This window comes from Coregonus lavaretus (assembly GCF_964263955.1).
Source record: "Coregonus lavaretus genome assembly, chromosome: 11".
NCBI lineage: Eukaryota > Metazoa > Chordata > Actinopteri > Salmoniformes > Salmonidae > Coregonus > Coregonus lavaretus.
This window is the reverse complement of record NC_139998.1, coordinates 12,321,231-12,337,241: the sequence shown is the minus strand read 5'-3', so window position 1 is coordinate 12,337,241 and position 16,011 is coordinate 12,321,231.

Genomic DNA, 16,011 nt, shown 5'->3' with positions numbered 1-16,011 from the left:
CTTCAATACTATTGTGGATAATCATGCTCCCTTCCAAAAATGAAGGGTTAAAGGTAGATCTATGCCTGGTACACTTCGGAATTATCAGAAGTCATTAATTATAGAGATGATGCTTGGGTCAAGGCCAGGAACACAGGCTTAGGCCCGGACTGGCAAGCTTTGAAGCCACTGAGGAATCATTGTGTAAGACAAATCAGAAAGGCTAAATCTGATTATTACGTAACCGCTCTTTCGGATTGTAATGGGAACCTGGCTAAATTCAGGAAAACTGTCAAATCCCTGAAGGGTTCTACTTCCTCCTCTCTGCCACAACAAATTAATTCAGACACTGGCCTCATTACAGGAAGAAATGCCATCATTGATGCATTTAATCACCATTTTACTTCAGCGTGCTATCTCTGAAACAACTTCTAAGCCTATTCACAATGATATTGGGCTGGATGCTGATAGGGGAACCTTGCTGAACGAGCAGAGAAATGACAGTCAAAGCTTTTGTTTTAGGCTATTTACAGAAAAATAAGTCCTGGATGCTTTGCTAACAATAGACAACAAGAAATCCACAGGGGCTGACCAATTGGATCCCAGTCTGCTTAAGTGTGCAGCTCCCATCATTGTTGGCTCAATAACCCACATTTTTTATTTAACCTTGTTATCAGGAAATATTTAAAAAGTATGGTAATCAGCTTGTGCTGCCACTCCATAAGGGCGGGGATAGTAGAGATCTTAATAATTATCACCCCATTTCAAGGCCTCCTTGTTTAGCTAAGATTCATGAGTCCTTGGTAAATGTACAACTTCGCCCATTTTTTCTCTGAGAAATGTAATTTGAATGTAAACCAATCAGGGTTTAGGCCTGGGCATAGCACTATTACAGCAACCACTTTAGTTGTTAATGATCTTGTCAATGCTTTATACACTCAAATGAAATGTGCTGCTTTGTTTGTGGACCTGTCACAAGCTTTTGATAATGTTGATCATGCTATTTTATTGAATAAGTTGTCCTCGATAGGCCTGAGGTCTGAAGCCTGTTCATGGTTTCATGATTATCTTAGTGACAGAACTCAGGCCATCGTGATTGATGGGCTTAAGTCTGAATTTCTTGAAGTACATACAGTGAGGGAAAAAAGTATTAGAGGGAGTATACTTAAGTTCACACAGGGCACCAGATAAGACAGGATAATTACACCAGATACAGTGAGGGGGAAAAAGTATTTGATCCCCTGCTGATTTTGTACATTTGCACACTGACAAAGACATGATCAGTCTATAATTTTAATGGTAGGTTTATTTTAACAGTGAGAGACAGAATAACAACAAAAAAATCCAGAAAAACGCATGTCAAAAATATTATAAATTGATTTGCATTTTAATGAGGGAAATAAGTATTTGACCCCTCTGCAAAACATGACTTAGTACTTGGTGGAAAAACCCTTATTGGCAATCACAGAGGTCAGATGTTTCTTGTAGTTGGCCACCAGGTTTGCACACATCTCAGGAGGGATTTTGTCCCACTCCTCTTTGCAGATCTTCTCCAAGTCATTAAGGTTTCAAGGCTGACATTTGGCAACTCGAACCTTCAGCCCCCTCCATAGATTTTCAATGGGATTAAGGTCTGGAGACTGGCTAGGCCACTCCAGGACCTTAATGTGCTTCTTCTTGAGCCACTCCTTTGTTGCCTTGGCCGTGTGTTTTGGGTCATTGTCATGCTGGAATACCCATCCACGACCCATTTTCAATGCCCTGGCTGAGGGAAGGAGGTTCTCACCCAAGATTTGACGGTACATGGCCCCGTCCATCGTCGCTTTGATGCGGTGAAGTTGTCCTGTCCCCTTAGCAGAAAAACACCCCCAAAGCATAATGTTTCCACCTCCATGTTTGACGGTGGGGATGGTGTTCTTGGGGTCATAAGCAGCATTCCTCCTCCTCCAAACACGGCGAGTTGAGTTGATGCCAAAGAGCTCGATTTTGGTCTCATATGACCACAACACTTTCACCCAGTTCTCCCAGTTGGCAAACTTCAGACGGCCCTGTATATGTGCTTTCTTGAGCAGGGGGACCTTGCGGGCGCTGCAGGATTTCAGTCCTTCACGGCATAGTGTGTTCCCAATTGTTTTCTTGGTGACTATGGTCCCAGCTGCCTTGAGATCATTGACAAGATCCTCCCGTGTAGTTCTGGGCTGATTCCTCACCATTCTCATGATCATTGCAACTCCACGAGGTGAGATCTTGCATGGAGCCCCAGGCCGAGGGAGATTGACAGTGCTTTTGTGTTTCTTCCATTTGCGAATAATCGCAGCAACTGTTGTCACCTTCTCACCAAGCTGCTCGGCGATGGTCTTGTAGCCCATTCCAGCCTTGTGTAGGTCTACAATCTTGCCCCTGACATCCTTGGAGAGCTCTTTGGTCTTGGCCATGGTGGAGAGTTTGGAATCTGATTGATTGATTGCTTCTGTGGACAGGTGTCTTTTATACAGGTAACAAATTGAGATTAGGAGCACTCCCTTTATGAGTGTGCTCCTAATCTCAGCTTGTTACCTGTATAAAAGACACCTGGGAGCCAGAAATCTTTTTGATTGAGAGGGGGTCAAATACTTATTTCCCTCATTAAAATGCAAATAAATTTATAACATTTTTGACATGCGTTTTTTCTGGATTTTGTTGTTGTTATTCGGTCTCTCACTGTTCAAATAAACCTACCATTAAAATTATAGACTGATAATTTCTTTGTTAGTGGGCAAACGTACAAAATCAGCAGGGGATCAAATACTTTTTTCCCTCACTGTAAAGGTAACCCAAGGGGGTTGATTTTGGGACCTGTTCTCTTCACTATTTATATAAACACCTTTGGTCAATCTGTTAAAACGTGTAAACTTAATCTATATGTGGATGATACTATTATGTACGGTGCATTCGGAAAGTATTCAGACCCCTTGACTTTTTCAAAATGTTGTTACGTTACAGCCTTATTATAAAACGGATTAAATAAAAATAGTTCCTAATCAATCTACACACAATACCCCAATAATGACAAAGTGAAAACAGGTCTTTAGACATTTTTGCACATTTATGAAAAACTAAACAGAAGTACCTTAATAAGTATTCAGACCCTTTGCTATGAGACTTGAAATTGAGCTCAAGTGCATCCTGTTCCCATTGATCATCCTTGAGATGTTTCTACAACTTGATTGGAGTCCACCTGTAGTAAATTCAATTGATTTGGCATGATTTGGAAAGGCACACACCTGTCTATATAAGGTCCCACAGTTGGCAGTGCAAAAACCAAGCCATGCAGTCGAAGGAATTGTCCGTAGAGCTCTGAGACAAGATTGTGTCAAGGCACAGATCTGGGGAAGGGTACCAAAAAATGTGTGCAGCATTGAAGGACCCCAAGAACACAGTGGCCTCCATCATTCTTAAATGGAAAAAGTTTGGAAACACCAAGACTCTTCCTACACCAACCCAATCGAACATCTCTGGAGAGACCTGAAAATAGCTGTGCAGCGACGCTCCCCGTCCAACCTGACAGAGCTTGAGAGGATCTGCAGAAAAGAATGGGAGAAACGCCCCAAATACAGGTGTGCCAAGCTTGTCGCGTCATACCCAAGAAGGCGCGAGGCTGTAATTGCTGCCAAAGGTGCTTCAACATAGTACTGAGTAAAGGCTCTGACTACTTATGATGTAAATGTAATATTTCAGTTTTTGATATTTAATAAATGTACAAAAAGTTATAAAAACCTGTTTTTCTTTGTCATTATCGGGTATCGTGTGTAGATTGATGAGGGGGAAAAAACAATTTAATCCATTTTAGAATAAGGCTGTAACGTAACAAAATGTGGAAAAAGTCAAGGGGTCTGAATATTTTCAGAATGCACTGTATATATACAGTACCAGTCAAAAGTTTGGACACACCTACTAATTCAAGGGTTTTTCTTTATTTTTAGTATTTTCTACATTGTAGAATAATAGTGAAGACATCAAAACTATGAAATAACACATGGAATCATGTAGTAACCAAAAAAGTGTTAAACAAATGAAAATATATTTTAGATTTAGATTCTTCGAAGTAGCCACCCTTTGCCTTGATGACAGCTTTGCACACTCTTGGCCCTTAAGTTGATTACTTTTTGCAAATCCAATCAGTTTTTCATATTGTGTCAAATATGGGTATATTGAGTATATTTATGCTGTTTATTTATGTCTTTCCTGTTGAAAAAAAGGTTAAATAAAAAAAAGATATATGAATGAATGAAAAACATTGTTGGTGTCAAATCGCCAGTTGGCAACCCATCCCTTATGGGATTAATTGACACATAAACAAACATTACAATAATTCACTGTGATCATTCAGTGATCATTCTTCTTCCAGTGTTCTCTGCAGTGCGCATTGCATAAAGAGTGAAAAAATATATACTTTTGTTTACATATCAGGCTATTACTGTGCATACTACCCACTGGGCAAAAACTGGTTGAATCAACGTTGTTTCCAAGTAATTTCAACCAAAAATATCAATATGATCATGTTGACTCAACGTAAAAAACTGATTGGATTCAACTTAAGGGCATTTTCGTATTTCTTTCACCTGAAATCAAATTACATGGTGACATATTTTGTTTATTTAACGTTGAATTCACGTTAGTTGAAAACTCAACCAAATGTAAATTAAAACTAGACGTTGAACTGATGTCTATGCCCAGTGGATACCTCTTGTATTACTTATAATTATTATTGATTATAAACTCAGCAAAAAAAGAAACGTCCTCTCACTGTCAACTGCGTTTATTTTCAGTAAACTTAACATGTGTAAATATTTGTATGAACATAACAAGATTCAACAACTGAGACATAAACTGAACAAGTTCCACAGACATGAATAATTGAAATTGAATAATGTGTCCCTGAACAAAGGGGGGTCAAAATCAAAAGTAACAGTCAGTATCTGGTGTGGCCACCAGCTGCATTAAGTACTGCAGTGCATCTCCTCCTCATGGACTGCACCAGATTTGCCAGTTCTTGCTGTGAGATGTTACCCCACTCTTCCACCAAGGCACCTGCAAGTTCCCGGACATTTCTGGGGGGAATGGCCCTAACCCTCACCCTCCGATCCAACAGGTCCCAGACGTGCTCAATGGGATTGAGATCCGGGCTCTTCGCTGGCCATGGCAGAACACTGACATTCCTGTCTTGCAGTAAATCACGCACAGAACGAGCAGTATGGCTGGTGGCATTGTCATGCTGGAGGGTCATGTCAGGATGAGCCTGCAGGAAGGGTACCACATGAGGGAGGAGGATGTCTTCCCTGTAACGCACAGCGTTGAGATTGCCTGCAATGACAACATGCTCAGTCCGATGATGCTGTGACACACTGCCCCAGACCATGACGGACCCTCCACCTCCAAATCAATCCCGCTCCAGAGTACAGGCCTCGGTGTAACGCTCATTCCTTCGACGATAAACGCAAATCCGACCATCACCCCCAGTGAGACAAAACCGCGACTCATCAGTGAAGAGCACCTTTTGCCAGTCCTGTCTGGTCCAGCGATGGTGGGTTTGTGCCCATAGGCGACGTTGTTGCCGGTGATGTCTGGTGAGGACCTGCCTTACAACAGGCCTACAAGCCCTCAGTCCAGCCTCTCTCAGCCTATTGCAGACAGTCTGCCACTGCGAGGATGATCAGCTGTCCGTCCTGTCTCCCTGTAGTGCTGTCTTAGGCGTCTCACAGTACAGACATCGTAATTTATTGCCCTGGCCACATCTGCAGACCTCATGCCTCCTTGCAGCATGCCTAAGGCACGTTCACGCAGATGAGCAGGGACCCTGGGCATCTTTCTTTTGGTGTTTTTCAGAGTCACTAAAAAGGCCTCTTTAGTGTCCTAGTTTTCATAACTGTGACCTTAATTGCCTACCGTCTGTAAGCTGTTAGTGTCTTAACGACCGTTCCACAGGTGCATGTTCATTAATTGTTTATGGTTCATTGAACAAGCATGGGAAAGTTATTTGAATTTTTACAAATTATCTTTGAAAGACAGGGTCCTGAAAAAGGGACGTTTCTTTTTATGCTGAGTTTAGTACTGCAATGTTGAGGGAACTAGCACACAAGCATTTCACTGCACCTTTTATACCTGCTTTAAATTGTGTACGTGATGAATCAAATTTGATTTGATGATACCGTATGATATGATAGCCTTATGTATTTATTCTGTTGTTTTCTATCTGGTAGCTTGACACCAGCTAGTGACCCAACATGTGTTTGTTTGTATGACCATTTTAATTACCTGGACACGCTATAGAATTAAAATGTAATTTATTTTAAGCCTTAAAGGTATGTAAACAACTCATGAGGACAAAGTTGAAGATTCACATTTGTAATTCATCATCTAATTCCTCCACAGTCTCTGTGGTACTGATTCTTTTGTAAAGATAATTCTGCAGATGAAAGAAAAATCTAATTTCCCCCCATTCTTTACAAATTAGCTTAGCCTGGAGGGCAAATGACAAGAGGTTACTTGTAAGACAGTGTGTTTAATTAATTTGAAAAATACATTCCTTCTAAAAATAGTTGTTGAAGTATCAAATGTAATCCTTGTTAGCTGCACTCAACCATAATTACTACCCTTGGGATTTTTATATTAAAGGTCCAATGCAGCCGTATTTATTTCAATATCAAATCATTTCTGGGTAACTATTAAAATACTCAAAATAGTAAAAAAGAAACAAAAATAGCTTCTTAGCAAAGAACAATTTCTCAAGCAAGAATTTAGCTAGGACTGTCTGGGAGTGTTCTGACTGTGGAAGGGAAAACTAGTTGTTATTGGCAGAGAGGTTTAGAACTCTCTTTCTTGTTGCTCTATTAACTAATTTACCGCCCGCTGGCCAAAACTCCAACCCACCAAAACAGGCTGAAATTTCAGGCGTTTTTTTCAAACAGCTCTTACACTAAAAGGGCACTATCATCATTTTCACAATTTCACTGTATTATTCCAACCTCATAGTGTGGAAATATATATAAAACACAGGAAAATCACGTTTTTGACTGCACTGGGCCTTTTAGCATGGGAGATGTCTAGGCAGTTTCTGTGCTAATGAAAGGACTTCACTGTAAGGGCTAATGGTTAAGATGACAGCAGTGCCAGCTAGGGAAAGATAACTGGGATATAATATAGTAAGACACCTCATTGGAGAACATATTTCTGCCTTGGTATACAGGGGCGTCGTGCATTTTTCAAACATGTCAAACATATTTTCCTGCAATCTAGGGCCATAATCATTACGCTCAATTCTATCTAAAACTATGTTTATTTTCTTCATATCAAATCATATCAAATTTTGTACTGTCTCCACCTAGATGGTAGCGGGGTGAACAGGCCCTGGCTTGGTTATACCTCCTGAGCTGTCTGTATCCTCCTGACTGGTGGTTATATTTTTAAAGAAACAAAATATGATTATGTGCATCTCTGCTAAAATCTGGGTAAAATATTGAAAGTAATTAGAGTCTAATTCAGTAAATGTAGTAAGTGTTTGCTTTTCTAAAGTCTACCAATCTTGCCATCAGGCATGCCAGCTAAGATAGTTAGACAAGCTAGCTGCTCTAACTTGATTGATAGCCTGAAATGGCTTCTTGGTAGCTAGCTATGAGGTTGGGAGATTGGGAACCTGTCTGGGCTAGCTAAAGCCAATTTCATAAAATTGTTAGGTGGCTAGTAATATTACAGAGAAACAACAACACAAATGTAACCACAATGTTATTATTATTATTATTGTATTTTTTTAAACAGGACAAATATGAGGGGGCACGTGCCCCCTATGGGCATGACACCTTTGTTGGTATAGACTAGATATCCCATTATCCACAGTATTCAAGAACAAGGCTTTTAGCCTAGAATTCAAATGTGTGTATGTGTGTGTATGTCTGTGCATGCGTGTGTTTGTGTCAGTGCACACAGCCGCACATGTTTGTATACGGGTATGTTTTAACTATTTTATCATATTGCTCTCCGCTGGCAGGTGACTCCGTGCCCTATGACAGAGTGTTCTTCAGTGTCACCCCAGCTCCAGGAGTCCCAGCAGGACATGGACAGGGAGTCAAGGCGTTCAGAACATCACCAACAGCCCATGACACCGAGACAGTTCCAAGACTGGCGGAATAGTCTAGGCAAGAGTTCAGCACCAGACCAGGATAGACTGAAACTGCAAGGTCTTGACCACGGTCCAGCACAAGAAAAGGAAACACTGCCGGGTCTTGACCAGGGTCCAGCACAAAATGAGGAAACACTGCCGGGTCTAGACAAGGGTCCAGCACAAGACGAGGAGAGACCACAAGGTCTAGACCAGGGTTTAGTGCAAGATGAGGAAACACTGCATGGTTTTAACCAGGGTCCAGTACAAGACAATGAGAGGTTGCATGGTCTAGACCACGGTGAAGCACAAGACGAGGACACACTGCATGGTTTTAACCAGGGACCAGCACAAGACCAGGCAAGTCAGAATTACTTCCATCAAGTCCAGGACCAGGATCGTTCACTAGGCTCCAATAAATGCACAACGGAAGAACAGGATCCTTCTCTAAAGGTCTCAGTCCAGGATGAGGATCCACCAGGGAACCTGGACTATCAATGTAATGTAGACCTGGAGCAATGCACAGCTCACAGCTCAGACCAGGGTGAAAACAGGCTAAGTGGTGTGAACCAGGATCCAGTATATCTTGGTCCTGCACAAGATCACAGCAGCCCTCATGACATCCCCATTCTGGTATCAGCTGGGAAACAGAACCAAACACAGGATTCAAACCATGATCTAGCTGGTGCAATGGATCTACCACACTGCACAGATCAAAATCCAACCCCAAAACAGGACCAAGAGAATCTGCTTGGATCAGACCAGGAGCAGGCCCTAGTGGACCCAGATAGGCCACTTAACCCAAACCAGGACCCCACCACAGATGAGGCTTGTGGGAATGATGCGGCAGGGGAACAAGGCGGCTGCATCCCAGCGGTGGTGATCACTCAGGCAGAAGAGGTGAGTAAAGATACAATACCTGATAGAAAATAATAATATGCACTCATTGATATTCATGGATTTCAACTGTACTGTTCCACACCACTCTAGACTAGCGCTCTGCCACACGGCGCACACTGCCAAATGTCTTCTCTTCCTCAACCCCTTTGTTTTCCCAACTCGCTGGTAGCCCTTTCTTCTCCGTATTTGTTCTTTGTTTAAACGATGTCTCTGATCATGTTCAAAGCCCAGCTTTTCTGACAGCTTTTTCTTTCTCACCCACTCTCTCTTTATCCTGTTTCATCAAACCATTTTTGATTTCTTCCACACATCACCAAGCCCTCTATGTTCATATTGTACATGTTTTTATAGGTTTAGGGTGGTACTAAGGCATTCATGTCCTGGTTCCACACATCCCAATGTTGATTAGAGATGATCTGAACTTCCTTAATAATATCTATTTTTTCTACTGCAGCTGATTTTCTTATTCAAGCAAATGCTTTCTTAATCACAAAGCCCTCCTTAGTGAATAGGTTGTGTGTGTTTAGGTTAGGACATCTCTCTATCGTCCATTTTCTATCCGACCCTCTGTTTTCCATATTGATTCAGTGTGCACTATTGTCATTATACTAATCTCACCTGCATTTCTGGCAATATCTCCACTTTCAAAGATAAAACTATATTAAATGAGTTCAGGTACTTTTCTTAAGTAGGAATTCAGCACAGTGGAACAGAATGTTTAAACCAAGCCACACATACTGGAGTTATACACTGTAGACTACAGTCGTGGTCAAAAGTTTTGAGAATGACACGAGTATTGGTCTTCACAAAGTTTGCTGCTTCAGTGTTTTTAGATATTTTTGTCAGATGTTACTATGGTATACTGAAGTATAATTACAAGCATTCCATAAGTGTCAAAGGCTTTTATTGACAATTACATTAAGTTTATGCAAAGAGTCAATATTTGCAGTGTTGACCCTTCTTTTTCAAGACCTCTGCAATCCGCCCTGGCATGCTGTCAATTAACTTCTGGGCCACATCCTGACTGATGGCAGCCCGTTCTTGCATAATCAATGCTTGGAGTTTGTCATAATTTGTGGGTTTTTGTTTGTCCACCCGCCTCTTGAGGATTGACCACAAGTTCTCAATGGGATTAAGGCCAAAATGTCAATGTTTTCATCCCCGAGCTACTTAGTTATCACTTTTGCCTTATGGCAAGGTGCTCCATCATGCTGGAAAATGTGTTGGTACCATTCTTTATTCATGGCTGTGTTCTTAGGCAGAATTGTGAGTGAGCCCACTCCCTTGGCTGAGAAGCAACCCCACACATGAATGGTCTCAGGATGCTTTACTGTTGGCATGACACAGGACTGATGGTAGCGCTCACCTTGTCTTCTCCGTACAAGCTTTTTTCCGGATGCCCCAAACAATCGGAAAGGGGAGCGCTACCATCAGTCCTCAGCAGTCTTTACCCCAGTCCTCAGCAGTCCAATCCCTGTACCTTTTGCAGAATATTAGTCTGTCCCTGATGTTTTTCCTGGAGAGAAGTGGCTTCCTCGCTGCCCTTCTTGACACCAGGCCATCCTCCAAAAGTCTTTGCCTCACTGTGTGTGCAGATGCACTCACACCTGCCTGCTGCCATTCCTGAGCAATCTCTGCACTGGTGGTGCCCCGATCCCGCAGCTGAATCAACTTTAGGAGATGGTCCTGGCGCTTGCTGGACTTTCTTGGGTGCCCTGAAGCCTTCTTCACAACAATTGAACCTCTCTCCTTGAAGTTCTTGATGATCTGATAAATGTTTGATTTAGGTGCAATCTTACTAGCAGCAATATCCTTGCCTGTGAAGCCCTTTTTGTGCAAAGCAATGATGACGGCACGTGTTTCCTTGCAGGTAACCATGGTTAACAGAGGAAGAACAATGATTTCAAGTACCACCCTCCTTTTAAAGCTTCAAGTCAGTCTAACTCAATCAGCATGACAGAGTGATCTCCAGCCTTGTCCTCGTCAACACTCTCACCTGTGTTAACGAGAGAATCGCTGACATGATGTCAACTGGTCCTTTTGTGGCAGGGCTGAAATGCAGTGGAAATGTTTTTTGGGGATTAAGTTCATTTTCATGGCAAAGAGGGACTTTGCAATTAATTGCAATTCATCTGATCACTCTTCATAACATTCTGGAGTATATGCAAATTGCCATCATAAAAACTGAGGCAGCAGACTTTGTGAAAATTAATATTTATGTCATTCTCAAAACTTTTGACCACGACTGTATAAGATGCTTTAAGCAGAGGCTGAAGGATTCCGAGGGGGTAAACATGTTAGAATTGAACTCTCTTACAGCCAGCGCTCCTATGACAGAATCCATTTCCCGCTCTCATGTGTACATGTTCAGTGATCCGAACCGCCTCCAAATAAGTTTCCCTCACAACCTCTTCCTCACACACGGCAGGCAGAGCCGAGGAGCACTTAAACCAAATTGACTTTACCGATTTGAATTATGAAGATACCGATATCATGCATAAAGTTATTTATCCCTCTGAAGAATTGGAATAAGTAATTCCCTCAGATGGCGGTACGGGGGAACTAATATGAATGCAAATAGGGTTAGCCTCCTGCATTAGTGTCTGATAAACAATTTACAGGCCTCAGTGTTCACTGGGGAATAAATACTCTCCTGGCTGCACACACACACACACACACACACACTCTCTCACTCTCTCACTCTCTCTCGCTCTCTCGCTCTCTCGCTCTCTCGCTCTCTCGCTCTCTCGCTCTCTCGCTCTCTCTCTCCTGCACACATACTCTCCTGCACACACTCTCTCCTGGCTGCACAGGAGGAAATGGGAAGATGCCAATCTGGAGAGAGAGGGTCTGTTCCAGCATCCCCTCTCTTTAGACATCCTTATCTCCATTAACCCCTTGAGCTCCTGGAATCATTAGAACTAGATCAGACCATGCTGTTACTTTTTAGCATGATGAACTATATAGCATGAAATATAATTTAAGCATGAAATACACTATATATACAAAAGTATGTGGACACCCCTTCAAATTAGTGGATTCGGCTATTTCAGCCACACCCGTTACTGACAGGTGTATAAAATCAAACACACAGCCATGCAATCTCCATAGACAATCTCCCTTCGTTCTAGTGAAGGGAAATCTTAACGCTACAGCATATAATTCCATTCAAGATGATTCTGTGCTTCCAACTTTGTAGCAACAGTTTGGGGAAGGCCCTTTCCTGTTTTAGCATGACAATGCTCCCGTGCACAAAGCAAGGTCCATACAGAAATGGTTTGTCGAGATCAGTGTGGAAGAACTTGAATGGACTGCACAGAGCCTTGACCTCAACCCCTTCGAACACCTTTGGGATTAATTGGAACGCCGTCTGTGAGCCAGGCCTAATCGCTGAACTTCAGTGCCCGACCTCTCTAATGCTCTTATGGCTGAATGGAAGCAGGTCCCCGCAGCAATGTTCCAACGTCTAATGGAGAGCCTTCCCAGAAGAGTGGAGGCTGTTATAGCAGCAAAGGGGGGACCAACTCCATATTAATGCCCATTATTTTGGAAAGATGTTCAACAAGCAGGTGTCCACATACTTTTGGTCATGTATGAAAAAAGAAAATGTATGCACTCACTAACTGTAAGTCACTCTGGATAAGAGCGTCTGCTAAATGACTAAAATGTTAATGTAGTGTATCTACAATTGTCATTTCTTTTGGATGTCCTTTTTTTGCCGTCAATATTGACTACAAAGTGTAAATAGGATGATTTTGGTCATAAAGTCAGTTTAGTCTAAAACAGATAAATTAATGTTGGGTTTTGATTTGACGATGTCCATTTGCCCTCTAACATGCAGTAGCATAGACAATGAGACAGACCTGCCCAGCAGCTCCGACTTTGTTTACATAAGACTACACGTCGCACATTTTTTACATCAGAAATACTACACCAAACACCTTAGTTATACTGTATGTAAAATTGTGCAACTAAAACATCCTCAGCAAAAACATACAAATTAATTACAGATTTCCTGAGTTATCTTACATTCATTCTGGGGATTTTGAGGAAGTGAGATTCGTTTCAATGTCTACAGTGTCTCATGGGGGACAAACATCATTAACCAAACGCAGAATTGGTCAGGAAACACACTTCCAAGACTGAAATCTCGTATTTCTAATGACCAACATCAAAACACACTTGCCAATCGGCGTGTTCAGTGGCTCTTTAAACATTTTCAGATCATTTTCCTTAAGGTTTGGTTAAAGTGCTCCTTCAAATTGTGTTTGGAATGCCATAACGTTAGACATATGCTTGATGAAGTGTGTGATTTGTTTTTACGGCAACCATTGAAAAAAGTCTCCATTTAACTTTTTAAGACTCAAGAAGGAGATAAACAGAGCAACCACATCTGAGCAATCAAGTAAATAAATAGTGGAAGACCGGAGTAAAGAATGATTATCCATGGACACTGTGACTTCAGATATGACTCTGTGTTTAATTCGAGCAAGCTACTCAACTTCTGGGGACAAATAAAATATCAGGAGAAATCATATGAGCAGAGAGCTAGCACCTGCTAAGGCACCAAACCCTAAACTGAAGAGATATCCCAGTATCCCTGATCTTTATACCCAGAGCAATAGCATCTGAAATCACAATAAATGTCATTCAATTATGGTCCCACAATAGTACTAAAAGTGGGAGCCATACAAAACAGTGTCAACATACATTTCAACAACAGAGGGGATTAGCAATAGCCCTGAAATTGACATTTAGTTGTCAGAGTGCTCTTCCCTTTTTGTGCTGCTGGCTGTCAAGGCATAGCAAATCACTGCTCTCCTTCTATTGACTTTGATTGGGCGACATCGTGTCATCTCCTTACCCTCCTTTTGCCTCTTCATCTCCATACTGCTCTTCACATCTATGGTTTCTTACTGCATTCACACTTCATGTGTGTCCTTGTTAATGGTCTACGTGGTGCTATTTGTGTAATGGGGAAACTTTGATGTATAGTCTTTGTCAGTCACTGAAACAATTAGAGTCCCCCCGTGTCATATATGTAGAAATGTCTCCCATCTTGTTTTCTATTGGCATTTGTCTTCCCAATACAAACCCACTTGACCATTTACATGCTCTCAGTTGTGAATTAAATAGAATTGATGTACATGACGATAACTCATATCTTCACCACAGATTTCAACAGAAAAGTTCACGAACGTTACTCTTTAACAGTAGGAGGATAACATTGTGTTTGTGTACTTGGTCATTACCTGCCATGAAAACGAAATGAGCAAATGACGAGTACTATAACACTCTCTCACTCTTTCACCAAATGTGGATTTTATATCACTGTATCACTGTATTGTACTAGCTACAGTATATCCCTATTCATCCCTAGTTGAAACTCTGAAGGGCCAAGCTTTTAAACCCAACTTTGGTGTCTGCTCCCTACCAGCCACCTGGAAAATACTTGTGTTTTTCATGACTTTTAATCTGATTATTAGATCTGAATTAAAATGCAGACAGACGCCAGTCTTTTAAATGGTGCCTCTTTTCAAATGGTGTCATAATTATGGAACACAGTGACACTGGAGCACTTAGACATAATTAACTGAAATCAAACTGATTGGAGCGATATCCTCTATAATGCCAATTTTAGTGCATTTTACGCCATGATTGAACAATGAATCTGTGTAAAGTGTCAGTGTGTGTGTGTATGTGTGTGTGTGTGTGTGTGTGTGTGTGTGTGTGTGTGTGTGCTACAGCATCGTCTGGATAATTAGCTCTCAAGGGATAACAGTCTGAACAGTTAAAGGACAATCATAGCACTATGAGATGTTAAACTGCTGCCTGCTGCCGCTGTCTTTTACTGCGGCCTAATTATTTTCTATAGGCCAGGCAGGTGCTTAATTTTGTACCTTCATAGGAATGACTAACTTTCACACAAGCAGACGGACTGATATTTTGTTGAGTTGTAAACACTCTCTCATATGATAATTCAGTGGCACACTAAAGCACATTTGAAAGACAGGGCTCTTATTGGAATTGATGGTGGTAGATTGTATCATGTTGAGTGACGACAGTGGGTCTCTCTCTCTGCATTGTTTGTTTTTGGTAAATGAGTTTTGCATTCATTCAAGACAAACACAATTGTGTGGAGAGAGAGATGATTAATTCAGATTTACATAGCCTAGCATCTGGAATTTAAGTTAATATTACAAAGACTTCAAGATATCTGAGAAGGATTAGAATAGAAGATATTGGCCTACATATTCTGTCTGCAAAACAGCCCTTGAAGTTCACAATATAACCATAGCTCTCCATAGCAGTGGAGGCTCCTCATGGGAGGAAGGGGAGGACCATCCTCGTCAGTGAATTTATTTTATTTTTTAAATAGTGAAACATTAAAATAGTTATCATTTTTAGATACAACTATACTAAATGTATTCACGTCACCAAATAATTGATTAAAACACACTGTTTTGCAATTAAGGTCTACAGTATCCTCAGCAGCACTCTGTAGGGTAGCACCATTGTGTAGCCGGAGGACAGATAGCTTCTGTCCTCTTCTGGGTACATTGACTTCAATACAAAACCTAGGAGGCTCATGGTTCTCACCCCCTTCCATAGACTTACACAGTAATTATGACAACTTCCGGAAGACACCCTCCAACCAATCAGAGCTCTTGCAGCATGAACTGACATGTTGTCCACCCAATCAAAGGATCAGAGAATGAATCTAGTACTGAAAACATATGCTACAGCTAGCTAGGACTGCAGTGCATACAATGTGGTGAGTAGTTTCTCAAAGACAGAGAAAGAGTTGAACAGTTTTGAACAAATTAATTTCTTCCAAAATTAAGGAGAAGCAAGAGGGAGAGAGAGAGAGAGAGAGAGATTTTGCTATATTTTGTTGTATTTTTCTAATCTTTCACATTCACTTACTTAGCTAGCAAATGCTGGCTATGGCTATCCAACACTGGAACTCTTCCAAGTCAAGGTAAGCTTTTGGTTTT